We start from the raw sequence: 16,863 nt of genomic DNA, 5'->3' as shown, positions 1-16,863 counted from the left end.
GTCGCTTTGCTTGATTTAGAATTATAGCAACTAGATGTTAAGACTGCATTTTTACATGGAGATTTAGATGAGGAAATTTATATGGAACAACCGAAAGGGTTTGTTCAACATCGCAATAAGAAATTTGTCTGCAGGCTCAAGAAGTCATTGTATGGTCTGAAGCAGTCGCCTCGAAAGTGGTACAAGAAATTTGATTCTTTCATGTTGAGTCAAAAATATATAAGAAGTGAATATGATCATTATGTTTACTTTAAGCAGTTAAGTAATGACATGTTCATTATCTTAGTGTTGTATGTTGACGATATGCTTTTAGCAAGCAAAAGCATTGAAGAAATCAACAGGTTGAAGACTCAGATGGAAAGGACATTTGATATGAAAGATCTAGGAGCAGCAAGACAGATTTTGGGCATGGAGATTTTTAGAGACAGGAGCAATGGTAAGCTATGGCAATCACAACAAAAGTATATTGAGAAAATACTTTTGAGGTTTGGTATGAATAATGTGAAGCTTGTGTCAGTCCCTTTTGCTTCCCATTTCAAGCTTTCTTCGAGTTTATGTCCTAATTCAGATGAAGAAAAGGATTATATGTCTCGAATTCCATATGCTAATGTAGTAGGGTGTTTAATGTATGCGATGGTGTGTACACGACCAGATATTTCACATGCAGTTGGGGTTGTCAGCAGGTATATGGCAAATCTGGGTAAAGAACACTGGTCAGCAGTGAAATGGGTGCTTCGGTATTTGAGAGGCACAAGTAGTTATTGTATCACTTACAATAAGAGTAGTGAATTTGTTTGCGGATATGTTGATTCCGATTTTGCAGGTGATTTGGATAAGAGAAGGTCAACATCAGGGTATGTCTTTACTCTTGCAGGTGGAGCAATTAGTTGGATGTCTAAGTTGCAGAACATTGTTGCTTTATCCACTGTTGAAGCAGAATACATTGCTGCTTCTCATGCTTGCAAAAAAGCGGTTTGGTTGAAAGGTTTGCTTGGTGAGTTTGGTAGGTTACAGGACAACATCAAGTTACTTTGTGATAGTCAAAGTGCAATACATTTGGCTAAGAATCTGGCTTATCATAGTAAATCAAAGCATATTCCAATTAAGTACCATTTTGTAAGACAGGTTATCACTGAAAGGGGAGTCTCTCTTGAAAAGGTGCATACAAAGGAAAACTGTGCAGACATGTTCACGAAACCAATTTTGTTGGAGAAGATGCGTTGGTGTTTGGCTTCTCTTGGCTTGCAGAAAAGAAATAAATAATAAAGAAACAGGGCATCAGGATAATTGTTGTCAAGGTGGAGATTGTTGAGATTTTCTGTTTTAATTAAATAGGCAAAAATCTCAGTAGGTGACAACAATCTGATTTGGTTGCTACATTAGCTCTATTTTGTTGGGAGTGAGTTAATGCATCCTATATTTGTTGTAGGAGGATTTATGAGGAAGTTAGATCCTCTTAGCTATAAAATAAGTGTCCAAACGGATTGGGTTGAGTGCGTGAGAGTTTGTGAGGCACTGAATTGTAATGTAATCTCCTCATTAATAATAAGATTGTCGATGCCTATGTTTGGTGGACGTAGCCCAGAATGGTTGGGTGAACCACGTTGAACCCTGTGTCTCTTTTGTTATGTGTTTGATCTGCTGTTGTGTGTCTTTTATTTAGTTGCACTGAATGCTCCAAAAAAAATTATAATTTGAGTGGGAGTAGTTTCGATGTTAAAGGTAAGATTTAGAATTGTAATATTATATTTTCACTTTAAAAAAATAAAAATACAAAACTTTTAATTATTTTCTAAATCTATAATTTTATTTAAAAAATATAAAATGTAATTTTTTTTTTTAAAATTCAATATTTTGATTTAAATATGCATTTAAGCATCTTTGATTTAAGTAATGAACGATGACAACATTGATGTTGTAACACATATTGTTGATTTACATTTCTACGTTGATACACAGATACTAATAAATTGGCACGTTAAGGATGACTTTGATAAATTGGCACGCCATAGACAATACTCGTTGCATGTTATTCCTCTTTAAATTGCGAGTGACATGCCACTTAAATGGGAAAGTTTCTTTAATGTAAATTTATGTTTTTTTGGATTAGATTAACCTAAGTTGGTGGGTTAGTTTTAGTTTTAGTTTTGGAATGGAGGATTATTTGTTTATTTTATGTGATGTTGGGAAGTTTCTTTAATTTAAATTTCTGTGTTTTTTTTCCAATTAGATGAACCTAAGTTAAGTTCTTGGGTTAGTTTTAATTTTGGAATAGAAGATTATTGGTTTATTTATGTGATGTTGTTGTCATGATTGTAGGATGTTTTGTGAATAAAATTTTTTAATCTCACATAAATGTCCCTTATCCTCAAGTGGGTTATCATTGTGGCAGTTAGTTGATTGTAAGTCAGTGGTTTGATGCATTGTTATGAAACCAGCTCAAGAAAAGATAGAAAAGATAGATCAACGCCTTAGAATTCAGCCTCTTCGAGGGGGAAACCTCCTTTACATTACACAAATGAATAATTCTTGGATGATACAAATGACAAAACCTCCTTTCTATATATAGGAGTCTAAGGAGTCACAATATAACGCAGCCGACCTAACAATAATAATATAAAGCTACAAAAATAACAATAGAGGGATTTTATGGGGCACAGTAATAACAATATGGGGGCAATAGGGGGACAACAATATTAATAAGGGGTATAACTACAATAGTAATGGGGTAATCACTAGTATTATAGGGACCCAACATGCCCCTCTCCTTCAAAAAAGTGTTGTCCTCAACGCTTGAGTAGTTTTGGATACTTTTGTATAAAATTCTCATCCTCCCATGTGGAATCTTCAGCAGATAAGTTTTTCCACTTGATAAGATACTTCGAAATTGATCGATTTCGTAGCTGTCGAGTTCTTGTTTCTGTGACTGCTTCTGGTTCCAATATAATTTTTCCTTCCTCGTCAAGTTCTGGCAATATTGTTTGAACTGGGAGCTTGTCGCCTATAACCTTCTTTAAACATGAAACATGGAAAACTGGGTGCAATCGAGAAGCTGCAAAAAGCTCCAATTTGTATGCCATAGTACCAATCTTTTACAACACCTTGTACGGACCATAATACTTTGGTGATAATTTATTATCCTTCTTAGCTTGCTTGAGGGACATTTGTTTATATGGTTGTAGCCGTAGGAATACCCAATCACCTACATCAAAACTTCTTTCACTGTGATGTTGATCTGCCTGTTGTTTCATTCTATTCTGTGCCAACACGAGGTTATCCTTTAAGAGTTGGAGGACTTGTTGTTGATGTTCGATGTGATGTTCCACTGCCTGAACCTTAGAATTTTCTCTTAAATATGATGTGATGGATGGTGGTTGATACCCATAAAGTGCCATAAATGGGGTCATTTTTGTTGCTGTATGGAAGGAAGTGTTATACCACCATTCAGCCAGAGGCAACCATTTGACCCATTGTGTTTGTTTATCAAATACAAAGCAACGAAGATATCCTTCCAAACATTTGTTTACTATCTCAGTTTGCCCATCAGATTGAGGATGATAAGATGAGCTATGAGCTAACTGAGTACCAAGACAAGAAAATAATTCTGTCCAAAAATTTCCAGTGAAAATGGGATCTCTGTCACTTACAATAATCTTTGGGTTTCCATGTAGCTTTTGAATTGTTTCCATAAATGCAGTAGAAACTGTACTGGCTTTAAATGGATGTGATAATGCACAAAAGTGTGCATACTTGGTAAGTCTGTCAACTACCACCATGATGACACTCTTTCCCTCAGACTTGGGTAAACCTGTGATAAAATCCATTGAAACCTCCTCCCAACGTTGGCTTGGAATGGATAAAGGTTGTAATAGACCCGATGTCTTAATTGTTTCAACTTTATTTTGTTGGCAAACCAAACATTCCGCCACAAACTTTTGAATATCTGATTTAAGGCCATCCCAAAAAAAATCCTTCTTAACCCTGTGGTAAGTTTTTAAAAATCCTGAGTGCCCTCCTAAGGGAGAAGTGTGCAATTCCATAAGAATCTTTTGTTTTAGCTGGGAATTCTTACAGAGGTATAAGCGATCTTTGTACCATAACGAATCATTTTTCCAGCTAAATGTATCAGACGTACTGGAATCTTGTTGTAACTTTCGAATAAGTGCCCACACTTCTTCGTCATTCTTCCATTCCTCCCTTGCTTCGTTTATCCAATCTGGTTGGATAATAGAAATGGCGCACAACAATGCTTCCACATCCTCATCCTTTCTTGAGAGTGCATCTGCCACCACATTTTGCTTCCCTTTTTTGTAGATGATTTCAAAGTCATAACCCAACATCTTTGTGACCCACTTTTGTTGCTCTTCAGAGGATAATCTTTGTTCTAAAAAGTATTTAAGGCTATCATGATCCATTTTTACCTTGAAGTGTCTTCCCATTAGGTAGGGTCGCCATTTCTTAAGTGCATGGAGTATTGCCAACATTTCCTTCTCATAAATAGCTTTGCTTAAAAACTTTCCCTTGATTGGACAACTTTCAATTTCATCTTGCATTAGAACAACACCAATTCCATTTCCTGAAGCATCACATTCCACAATAAAGGTTTTTGTGAAGTCCGGTGTAGCTAAGACCGGTGCTTGGCACATTGCCTCTTTAAGATGTTCAAAGGCCTTTGTTGCTTCCGGAGTCCATGAAAATGCATCTTTCTTCAATAATGTTGTTAGAGGTGCTGCTATTCTCCCATAATTCTTAACAAACTTGCGATAATACCCTGTCAACCCAAGAAATCCTCGCAGATGCTTTATGGATGTGGGGATTTTCCATTCCTTAATGGCTTTAATTTTGCTAGGGTCTACCTTAACTCCTTCATGAGATACAATATGACCCAGATATTCCACCTCCTGGACTCCAAAGAAACATTTGGATCTTTTTGCATATAATTGTTTCTCCTCCAATAGTTGTAGCACCCTGTCAACATGTTCAACATGATCCTTCCAAGACTTGTTGTAGATTAGTATATCATCAAAAAATACTAACACAAATTTTCTAAGGAATGGTTTGAAAATTGAATTCATCAAACCTTGAAATGTTGAAGGTGCATTGGTAAGGCCAAAAGGCATGACCAAAAATTCATAATGACCCTCATGAGTTCTAAATGTTGTTTTCAAAATGTCTTCAGTCTTCATTCTGATTTGATGATATCCTGAACGAAGATCCAACTTGGTGAAGTAAATTGATCCATGCAATTCATCCAGTAATTCATCAATGACAGGAATGGGGAACTTATCTTTAATAGTGAGCTTGTTGAGCTCCCTATAATTCGGACACATGCGCCATGATCCATCCTTCTTGTGCACCAATACTACTGGAGCAGAGAAAGAACTTTGACTTGGTTGAATTATACCAGCCTCTAGCATTTCTGCAACCATACGTTCAATTTCACTCTTTTGGACATAGGGATATTTGTACGGCCTGATGTTTGGAGGAACACTTCCTGGAATCAGATGAATAGCATGATCATGATCACGCATAGGTGGGAGACCTTTGGGAGTCTCAAATACCTTGGAATGATTGTCCAGGACTTTTTGGAGATCTGGAGAAATAGATGATTCCGATGTGGAAACATCTAGCGAACATAATTGTGCAATTACACCTCTTTGTTCCCTTTTTAGAAGCTTTGTCATACCATTAGAGCTGATTATCTTTCCTGGTTTCCCTGCAATACCCCTTAATTCAACTTCCTTTCCTTCCGTAGAAAATTTGATGAAAATTTCTTGAAAATAAAAAGCTATTGTACCCAAGGATTGTAGCCATTGGACTCCTAGTACAACATCAACACCTCCCATTGGAATGGAAAGCATTGGGCTAGTCAATACATATTCTCCCATGGATAGCTTGATATTATGGCACTTTCCAGAGCAATTTATTGTTCCTCCATTTGCAATCATCACTTGACACTCTGGTGCTGGATATAGGAAGCAATTCAATTCTTTTGCTACCTTACAATGAATAAAATTGTGGGTGCTTCCTGAATCAATCAACACTATTACCTTTTTCTTCTTGATTTGTCCTTCTATCTTGATGGTTTGAGGAGTGGTAATTCCCGCCAATGCATTACAAGATATGGTCGGATTTATTTGTTCTTCATCTAGGCTTTGTTCCTGGAGTATATCCTCTTCTTTTGACCTTTCTTGCTCCTTTTCTTCTTCCTCTTCACAATCTATGTAGAATAATTTCTTCTCAGCACACTTATGACCTTTAGTGTATTTTCTATCACAACTGTAACAAAGCCCTTTTGCTCTTTTTTCTTCCAATTTTTGTGGTGTCAACCTTGTAGGTTGTGGAAGACTAGGGGCAACAACACTTTCGTCTTTATAGTTGTGAGTGGTATGCTTCCTAGTTGCCATAATTTTTCTTTCCATTTTTCTTGCTAACCTGAATGCCTTCTCTAATGAATCAGGTTCCCAAAGGCAAACATCATGTTGGATATTATCCTTTAAAGACCCTATGAACACATCAATCCTATGCTCCTCTGGAATATCTTTTACCCTTATGTTCAATTTTTGGAACTCCTCAATGTGCTCCATTATTGAACCCTTTTGTTTGAGACTTATCAATTGGCTAAAAAAAGTGTTGCTTTTTGTATCCTCATAATGTGCTATCAATTCTTCCGTAAAAATTGCCCAAGTGATAAATTGTTTACGAGAGAAAAGCCATTGATACCATACAAACTGATTTGGTTCCAAATATAAAGTTGCCATACGTACCTTTTGTGTGTTTTGCACATTATTGAGATCGAAGAATTGCTCCATCTGTAATATCCATGTGGCGGGATCCTTGCCATCAAACTTCCTCATATCGATTTTTGGAATATGGTGAGTCTTCGATCCAACATTAGAGTCTATGGAATCATGATTAACATTTCTTTTGTTCTCATCATGAGTTTCCTTTAGTACCCTTTCACCGTTAGTGACCATTTCTTGTAGCAACTTATTCATATTTATCTTCAATTCTTCCATCTTATCATCCATGCCATCCATTTTAGTGTCCATGCCACTCACCTTAGCTTCCATGCCATCCATCTTAGCTTCTACACCTTTCTTTAAACAATCCATCTTAGCTTCTACACCTTTCTTTAAACCATCCATCTTAGATTCTGTTGCTTTTTGTGCAAGTGACACTTGTTGCACTTGTTCTTGTAATTTTGATATATCATATAGCATTTCTTCTTCTTCTTCATGAGTCATGCTAGAGCTTTCAGGTTCCTTACTAGGTGTTTGCATTTTCTTTCCTCGGGGCATCAGTTACTGATAATAATGCTCTACTATGCCCTTTGAATTCCTTCAAAATAAATATTCAAACCAAGCTTAAGCAAAAATTTAAGAAAATCTACACACATTTTTTCACTTTGTAGGAGTTCGATATTGCCTTGATGTATCTCTGTACTTTCCGATCATCCAGTTCTGAATTTGTGACCTATAGTAGCCCTCTGTGTCCTCTTTCCAATTCCACAAGTCTGACCCAAATTGGATTCTCCAAGGAATAGTTATGCGAAATCTCCCATAGTGACTTGATTATAGACTAGTTCAATAGAGCGAACTTGTACGATGTGCCACGAGTCACTGTTTCAAACTTTGGATCTGAAAAATGCATACAAGAAACTACAGTCCACCCTCTTTTTGTACCTTCTTACGGAACTTCAATCTGATCCCCAGAGAGAAAGTTATGATGATTTTTCCCAGGTCACCTGTTTGGAATGTAATTCAGGATTCTGTAAAAAGACCAACTTCCTCAGATCATATCTCTGAAAATATAGTGCGAAAAGCTCTGAAATTTGGATCCGCGGTTCAGCACGATTTCTTCTCAAATGGGTTTTTTTTGCAACTTTTGAAACGTCGCAGAAAAAAAGTTATAGCGAAAATTCCACAATGACCTGTTTGGAGCAGCGAAACCCTAGAATCCAAAGCTCTGATACCAAATGTTATGAAATCAGCTCAAGAAAAGATAGAAAAGATAGATCAACGCCTTAGAATTCAGCCTCTTCGAGGGGGAAACCTCCTTTACATTACATAAATGAACAATTCTTGGATGATACAAATGACAAAACCTCCTTTCTATATATAGAAGTCTAAGGAGTCACAATATAACCCAGCCGAACTAAAAATAATAATATAAAGCCACAAAAATAACAATAGAGGGATTCTATGGGGCACAGTAATAACAATATGGGGGCAATAGGGGCACAACAATATTAATAAGGGGTATAACTACAATAGTAATGGGGTAATCACTAGTATTATAGGGACCCAACATGCATTTTCTATAAATTAGAAGTGTGTAGCTCATTTTTCTGACCATTTCGGTAACAACCCTTTTTACCATCCATATATATATATATATATATATATATATATATATATATATACCATATGATGTGCACAATGATAATAGGTGGATTATCATTATGGCACTTAGTTGTTTGAAAGTCAGGGGTTTGATGCATTTTCTATAAATTAGAAGTGTGTAGCTTATTTTTCTAACCATTTCATTGACAAAGAAAACTATAGAGTTATGGGGAAATCATAGTCAAATAACCTTGTAATAGTACAGAGTAGCGTGAGGTTTTGATGATGGATATGGAAATTAGAAGCAGCGTTGAAGCATTGGTTTCCATTTTAGTTGTTTTGTTTGGGATCCTACTGGTTAACCTCTTTAGGGACCTCATATGGAGGCCTTATGCATTTCAGAAGGCCCATACAAGCCAAGGAATAAGAAGTCTACCTTACCCGATACTCATCAGGAGTTGGTCAAAACAGATAGAGTTTCTCAGGTAGACTCATGCACAACCTATGAAGAATATTTCTCATGATATTGCTCCTAGAGTCATGCCACACAACCATACATAACCATACATGGTGCTAGATATATAGTTATCTCTATTATTCATTCTCTTTTACATGGGGATTTATTTTACTTTCTTATGTTGCTTTGGTAGTTATTGGCCTGTTAGAATCTACAACATATACTTTCTGCTAGACATTTGGAGTTTTGCAATAGTCTCAAGGTTAACACAGGGATTGCTAAATAGTTTGAAATTGATGTAATTTGTTTTTGTTCAGGAGAGACTTTTTTCTACTGGAACGGAATCCATTCAATGCTCAACATTACAGAACCAGAAATAATGAAAGAAATTTTATCAAACAAGTTCGGGGACTATGACTGGGGGATCCCCGAGCCTCTTATATTGGCTCTGATCGGTCAAGTACTGGGCCTAATAAAGGGATTGAAGTGGGTTCATCACAGGAGGATTGGAAACATTTCCTTCAATAATGATAAACTTAAGGTTTGGACTCTTGAAACGTCCTGCAATCATTATAGCAGTATAATAAGATTTGGTAATAGATGAACAACTATAACAATTTATGGAATAATAAATTGAAGATTTTGGCAACTTATAGAATCATTTTATATGTCTAGGACCAGTATAGATCTATTTTAAATATGGATCTAACATGAGTCTAGAGGAACCCAATTTTTGTATGTGCAAATTTGTCTATGAGCCAACATTATTTAAAAGTTTTTTATAATTATTTAATTTTTATAGTTTTTAGGTTTTTAATTTTTTTTTATTTTAATCAACCTGATCAAAATTTGACCTACATTATTACACATAATATTGGGCTGTAAAATGAACCTGGCTGCTCAATTATTAAACATAAGAATGCTACAGGCCAACAAAAACACTTCCTTACCTATACACACCAAAAAACTATTAATCTATTCTTATAATTTGGCTGGTGCAGACCATGCAACCCACGGTGAGAATGTAGTGTCTAATAAGGATGGCATTAAGCAATCGAAAATTCACTAAAACTGGAAAGAATTATCAATAGGAGAAAAATTTATGCATGCCCATTTGACAACTTATTTTCGAAGTGTTTTCCTTTTATATGTCAAATTAAATTTCATATGCTGTGAATTTGCCCATCTCTGCTAAAATAGGATTTGCATTATCAAGATTATTTGTTAGAGGTTCCCTGGGAGTTGGAGGCTTATAGAGTATGCTACTAACTTCGGTTAAGTTAAAATGTTCCAATCACATGCAATGGTGAAGAGAATGGTTGCTTGCACTTCAACCATGCTCGAGAATTGGCAAGAGATGGTGGCTCAGGCAGACTCTTGTGGCAAAGAAATTGATGTTCATAAAGAATTTAGAGCATTAACAGTAGACATCATATCCCATACTGCATTCGGTAGTAGTTTCAATGAAGGAAAAGAAGTATTTCAATTGCAGAGAGAATTACAAGAAATGGTTTATAAAGCTGAACAATTTATCTTCATCCCAGGAAACCAATCATTACAGTATATTAATCTTTGAACTACACATATAGTTTTGCATCTGATTGCAATTTCATGTGTACTTCTATTTATGTATTCTTTTAACATTCTTTAGGTGCTTCTCTTCAATGGGTCAGTGCCATAATCATTAGATCTCTTGCTGTTGCATAAGGGTATACCAGGTGGTATACGCAGTTCATAGAGATTTCGCACAAGTATTATAATGTTCTTTAGTACTTATAATTAAGGATTGTGTACTTAAAAGGATTGTGTACTTACATTCCGTGACTTTTTTTAGATACTACAAGCAAGAATAGGTATCTATGGAAGATTGATAGAAGGATTTAAGAAATCCTATATTCTATAATTCAAAGAAGGTTGGAGCCCATAACAATAGTAAGCACTCAGGTTGATGGAAATAACTGATAATAATGGCAATGTTTGTATTAAGAAATAAAACCCACTGGTCAGCCCTACGAAAGAGAGTCTGAACCAGGAGAGTCTGGCTCTGTAGAATGCTCTACATTGTTCATCAACATTACACATTAGATAGAATACATGGTTTTAGGAAAGTTAGAACAACATCCTAAGAAATAGAAACTAATTCCTATCCTGAGGCTACGTGAACCAACTCTACCTATTCTAGGATATTCTCCATTATCTTCAACACTCCCTCTTAATGGAGAATGGGTTCAAACATTTGAAACTTCACTTTTCCAAGAGGCTTAGTGAAAATGTCCACAACATTATCACATGTATTACAATATTCCAGATGAATTTCTTTAGATTGCACTTTCTCCCTTACAAAATGGAATTGAGTATGAATATGTTTCGTGTTTTTGTGAAACAACGGATTGTTGGCCAGCTTGATTGAACTTTGATTGTCGCATCTAATTGTTGTTGTGACTGTCTGTTCTTCCCCAACATCCTGGAGAAGTCTCCGCAAGCAAACTGCCTCGTACGTTGCTGCACACATGGTTTGATACTATGCTTTTGCTGAGCACAAGGAGACTGTGTTCTACTTCTTGCTGCTCCAAGTGATCACCCCAGATCCAAGACTGAATGCATAACCTGTTATAGATCTACGATCATCTACATTTCTTGCCTAATCTAAATCTGCAAATCCTGCCAATCTAACATCAGAAGAGTCAGTGTAAATAATTCCATAATTTAGATATATAACATCACTTGTAATTATCAATTCATCTACATATAATGAAATCAACACTACGCACCCTTGTTCATCTTTCATGGTGTAAAGATTAGGGTCATTCTTACTTCTATTATAGCCAGCTTGTAGAAAAAATGAATCAATTTTCTCATACCATGACCTGGGAGCTTGTTTTAGTCCATAGAGTGCTTTCTTCAACCTACAGACTAAATGTTCTTTTCCCTTCTGGACAAACCCTTCCGGTTGCTCTAAATAAACCTCTTATTTCAGTTCTCCATTCAGAAATGCAGAGTTTACATCTAGTTGGTGCATCATCCAATGTTTCTTAGTAGCTAAGGCAATTAACATTCTGATGGTGTTCAATTTAGCTACAGGGGCGAAGGTTTCTTCATAATCTATCCCTTCTTTTTGTGTATACCCCTTTGCAACCAACCTAGCTTTCAGTTTTTCTATAGTTCCATCTGCATTGATTTTTGGTTTATATAACCATTTGCAACCTATGATCTGTTTTCCTCTAGGAAGTTCTACCAATTCCCAAGTGTTGTTTCTAATTATTGAATCATATTCTTGTTCCATAGCTATTTTTCATTCATTACTTTCATTTGCTTCTTTATAACTAGACGGTTCACCAACATTCATCATACTAGTTATAAATGAATTTTCCCTATATCTTGCAGGCATTTGAGCTTTCCTACCTGATCTCCTGAGCGGTGGGATGGTGGTTTCAAACCTTATTTCTTCTTGTTGCTGTTGTTGTTGTTGTTGTTGTTGTTGCTATTGTTGGTGGTGTTGTTGTTGCTGTTGTTGATGGTGTTGATGTTGTTGTTGTTGCTATTGTTGGTGGTGTTGGTGTTTCTGTTGTTGTTGTTCATCCTCTACCTTTGTTTGCTGCTGATCCTGATTGTTCTCTGCATCTTCTTCTTCAAAGTATGGAATGTCCCATCCATCATAGTGCTCATCAGTTTCTTCACCATCCTGCTCATGGAATTTAACATCTCTACTAACAAAGCTCTTCTGAGTAGAGGGATTAAATAATCTGTATGCTTTATATGACAAACAATGCCCTATAAAAGTGCATCTGATGGCTTTTGAGTCTAATTTCTTTCTATCTTCCTTCGGTATGTGGGCAAATGCTTTACATCCAAATATTCTTAAGTGTTTTACTGCAGGCTTATATCCATACAAAGCTTCAAAAGGAGTTTTAAACTAAAGACTTCTTGTAGGACTCCTATTTTTTAAATAAACCGCAGTACTCACTACTTCAGCCCAAAAACCATTTGAAAGATTCTTACCTTTAAGCATACTTCTTGCACATTCCACCAGAGTTATGTTCTTCCTTTCTGTTACTCCATTCTGCTGTGGAGTATGGGGTACTGTAAACTATTGCAAAATTCCATGATCTTTACAATATCTGATCAGCTCATCTTTCCTATATTCTCCCCCTTGATCAGAACGGAGAATTTTTATCTGTTTCCTTGTTTGTCTTTCAATCATATTTTTAAACTACTTAAAGTATTCGAATGTATGACTCTTATTACTTAAGAAATAAACCCAAGAAAACTTCGTACAGTCATCAATAAACAGTAGGAAATACACTGCACCTCCTAATGATTTTGTCTGAATGGGACCACAAAGGTCTATGTGCACTAACTCCAGTATATCCCTCTGTTTCTTTTCTACTTTAACAGGGAATTCTTCTCTATGCATTTTTCCTAAAGTACAAGCATTACAATCATTATGTACTTGCTTTAGCATAGGAAGATCTCTTACCATTTCTTTCCTTTGTAGTAATAGAAAATCATTGTAATTGATGTGGCCGAATCTCTGGTGCCAAATCTCTTCTATAGTCAGACTCGCTGCTGTCAATGCTCGAACCGGTGCAGGTCTCACATCCAACTTGTACAGTCCTCCTGTTCAGATTCCTATAGCAATTGTCTTCATTCCATCTAGCAGATCCTTAATGTAATAGTTATATTTTAAAAATTCAACTTTCAAATCTTGATCTGTAATCATTGATACAGAAATCAAGTTCTTTGTTATGCCAGGCACATACATTACATTGTAAATTTGTTTAATATTACCATCAGGTAGAATGACAAAAACTTTCCCACATCCTTTGATTTGATGACTTCTATCATCTCCTAGGTAAATATGTGCACCTTCATTGATCTCTTTAAAATCCTCCAGCTAGTGCTTGTTCCTTGTCATGTGTGTTGATGCTCCTGAATCTACATACCAAATATCTGCATCAACATTTTCATCACGATCTGCCATGAACAATATCAAATTCTGCACCTGATCACCATTCGCGAGATGACCTACATGTATTTTCGACTTCTGTTGTTCTTCATGATACTTCTTTTTCCTACATTACCTGGCAATATGACCCAATTTTCCACAATAAAAACATTTAGTTTCAGAGTAGTTTTTATTCGGATGCATACCTTGAGTTACATTTGGCCGTTTATGTGAACTTGCTCTGTTTTATTGTTGTGGACCTCCTTTCCCTTTGTAGAAGTTTTTCCTCGCCACCAATGCAAGATCAGCACTCTGGGGCTTCAAATTCGATCTCCTCTCTTCTTTTTACTTCAGTATACCTATCAGCTCTTCAAAATGCAGGATCTTTTCTCTGGCATTGATCCCAGCGATGAACATCTGATAATCATTAGTGACACCATTCATTGTAATGGTCACAAGATCTGTATCATCCATTGTATGACCAATATCTGATAATTTGGTTTTCAGATCCTTGATCCTTGCTACGAATGAAGAAATCATTTCATTCTCCTCCATCTTCATGGATAGGATCTTACTCTTGAGGAACAAAAGACGATTTGAATTTCTGATCTCGTACAATTCCTTCAGAATTCCCCAGATCTCGTTAGCTGACTTACCTTCTCTAATGTGCGGTATAATACAATCTTTCACTGACATCTTTAACATTATCCTTGCTCTGCTTTCTCGTTTCTCCCATTCTGGGATCAATGTTGATCTAGCTGCGGGCCTCAGCTCATCCCCATTCACAATCGTCCAAGCACTATGCGCTTCTAGTAGAGTTTGCATCTTAAACTTCCAATTTGCATAATTAGAACCATCGAGCTTGTTATGCTCATTCATGCATTCTTCAAAAAAAAAATTATTCATCTTGGCAATTTAGAAAAAAAAAATCGATAGGTAAAAGATGTTAAATTTACCCCAAATCTATGATAGAGACAAATCACTGTTGTTCGATCTCGCAACACATGCGCAGATCACCGTGGCTTCCTTCTTAGCCTCCAGACAACCTCCTGTTGTCAGCTACAGCCTTGTTCTTGTCTTCCCCACTCAACTTCTCTGACAGCTACAGCCTTGTTCTTGGCTCCCTTTGCAATTTATTTGATTTACACAATCATCGCTGATATTTTCCCAATATCCGAGACCGTCATAGTTTTTCATCAATTTTCCGCGACTGTCGTGGATGTACACCTGAAAAGTGCGACAATTGAAAAATAAAAAATTCCGGAAGTGTAATAGTGATTATTGTGACTATCCACTCAAAACTTGTGACGATTTAATAGTGATCATCATGACTGTCCACTCAAAACCTGCGACAATTTTGGTTCAAAGAACCACCCACCAGCCAGCATACAGGTTCCTCATCCCCGACGCTCTGATACCATGATAATAATGACAATGTTTGTATTAAGAAATAAAACCCACTGGTCAGCTCTACGAAAGAGAGCCTGAACCAGGAGAGTTTGGATCTGCAGAACTCTCTACATTGTTCATCAACATTACACATTAAATAGAATACATGGTTTTAGGGAAGTTAGAACAACATCCTAAGAAATAGAAACTAATTCCTATCCTGAGGCTACGTGAACCAACTCTACCTATTCTAGGATACTCTCCATTATCTTCAACAATAACCTTCTTGGAATCACGATGGCCGCCAACAAGAAGGAATTGGGTGGTAGTCAAAGAAATCTAATGTTAAGTATAGATGAAATCATGGATGAATGCAAAACATTTTTCTTTGCCGGCCATGAGACAACTTCCAATCTGCTAACCTGGATATTATTCTTGCTTGCAATAAACATGGATTGGCATGAAACATTAAGGAAAGAAGTTAAAGAGGTCAAAGGTGAATTTTGACTTGTGGACACTTTTGCATCAGACTCTTGAGGAAGAAAATAATTTTTCATCAGCGTATCAACAATTGTGCCACACTTGATGTGATGGGACCAACCCTCTTAACCTCGCAGTCAATCAATAATTAAAAATATGATTAACATAAAGATAATGTAAACTCAAATATTTTGTTTGATTGCACAATTAATTGGTGAGTACGGTGGTTGGTGTGAGGGGACACTTGTCCCTGCCTCAGACTCTGCTCTCCCGCTCTTCGCCTTCACTCCAAACCCTCGTTCACTTGGCACTTTGGTTTTGTTCTGCTCACGGTGAGGGTTTGTTGATGGTTCTTCTGCGATTGTGGTGAATGTTGCAATGGTGCCTAGTCTGCGCCTGGTTACGGGCCCTTCTTCCTGGGGGCTTGGCAACTCTGCTTACACTTCCTTATTTGCTGTCCGTTTGGTCTCACCTGGGTGCTGTGTTGGTTGTTCTGTCGACTTTGGTGGAGGGTTTCCTTCGTTTTCCTGCTGGTGTAGTTTACCCTCTTCTGGGCATTGTTCTTGCTACTTTTGTCTTGGCTTCCTCTGTGTGCATTTCCTGAGTAAACCTTTGGTTGCTCACATGGTTGTTTCTTTGGTTAAATGGTTGTTTTTTAATTGTGGTTTACAGGTTGTGGTCACAAGGGACCCTATTCTCGGCTCCGCTCATCACTGGGCAAGGTAAGCCCTCTGCTCCATGTTGTAGCTTCCTCTCAGAGTTATACTTCTTTACTAAGGGTAGTTGCTCCTTATGAGCAGGGACTCCCTCTTGTGGTCGCGACCTGGTTGTGGATTCATTCCTCAGGTGCCATCCACTCTTCTGGTAAGTCGATCTTCAAGCCATTACCTTCTTTGCTCCTTACTTTTCTTGTTCAGGAATTGGTACGCAGTTAACTAATGCTTCTTTGTCAATTTTGACTGCAGGTGGGGCTTGGCTCTAGGCTCTGTTGCTGCGCCTGTTGCTGCCTGATGAATTCGGTAGGGTCGCTCCTTGCTGTTGATATTTGTTGTTTTCCTTTCTTAGTTCCAACACTGTTGTGGTCTGATGATAGGCTAGGTCTTGAGAGCTTCGGCTCCTCTGTTTCTTGTTTGATGTCGGGTTGCCTTTGGGCTCCTACTATTGTATGTAACTTATATTTGGCAACAATTTTGAGGTCTACAGGGTTTTCAAACCCTGGCTTCGTTGTCTGTTATCTTGCAAATGGG

General features: G+C 37.0%; 1 pseudogene; it reads left to right on the top strand.

Annotated features, from left to right (window-relative positions):
* Positions 1–8,630: 8,630 nt before the first annotated feature.
* LOC149267482 (cytochrome P450 709B2-like) lies at positions 8,631–16,627 on the top strand (annotated as a pseudogene).
* The last annotated feature ends 236 nt before the right edge of the window (positions 16,628–16,863 follow it).

This window comes from Pinus tabuliformis, chromosome 6 (genome assembly GCF_031772625.1).
Source record: "Pinus tabuliformis cultivar Carrire ecotype Pingquan chromosome 6, CPIR1, whole genome shotgun sequence".
Lineage (NCBI taxonomy): Eukaryota > Viridiplantae > Streptophyta > Pinopsida > Pinales > Pinaceae > Pinus > Pinus tabuliformis.
The sequence above is the reverse complement of the archived record's forward strand: the minus strand, read 5'-3'. Positions and strand labels throughout refer to the sequence as shown.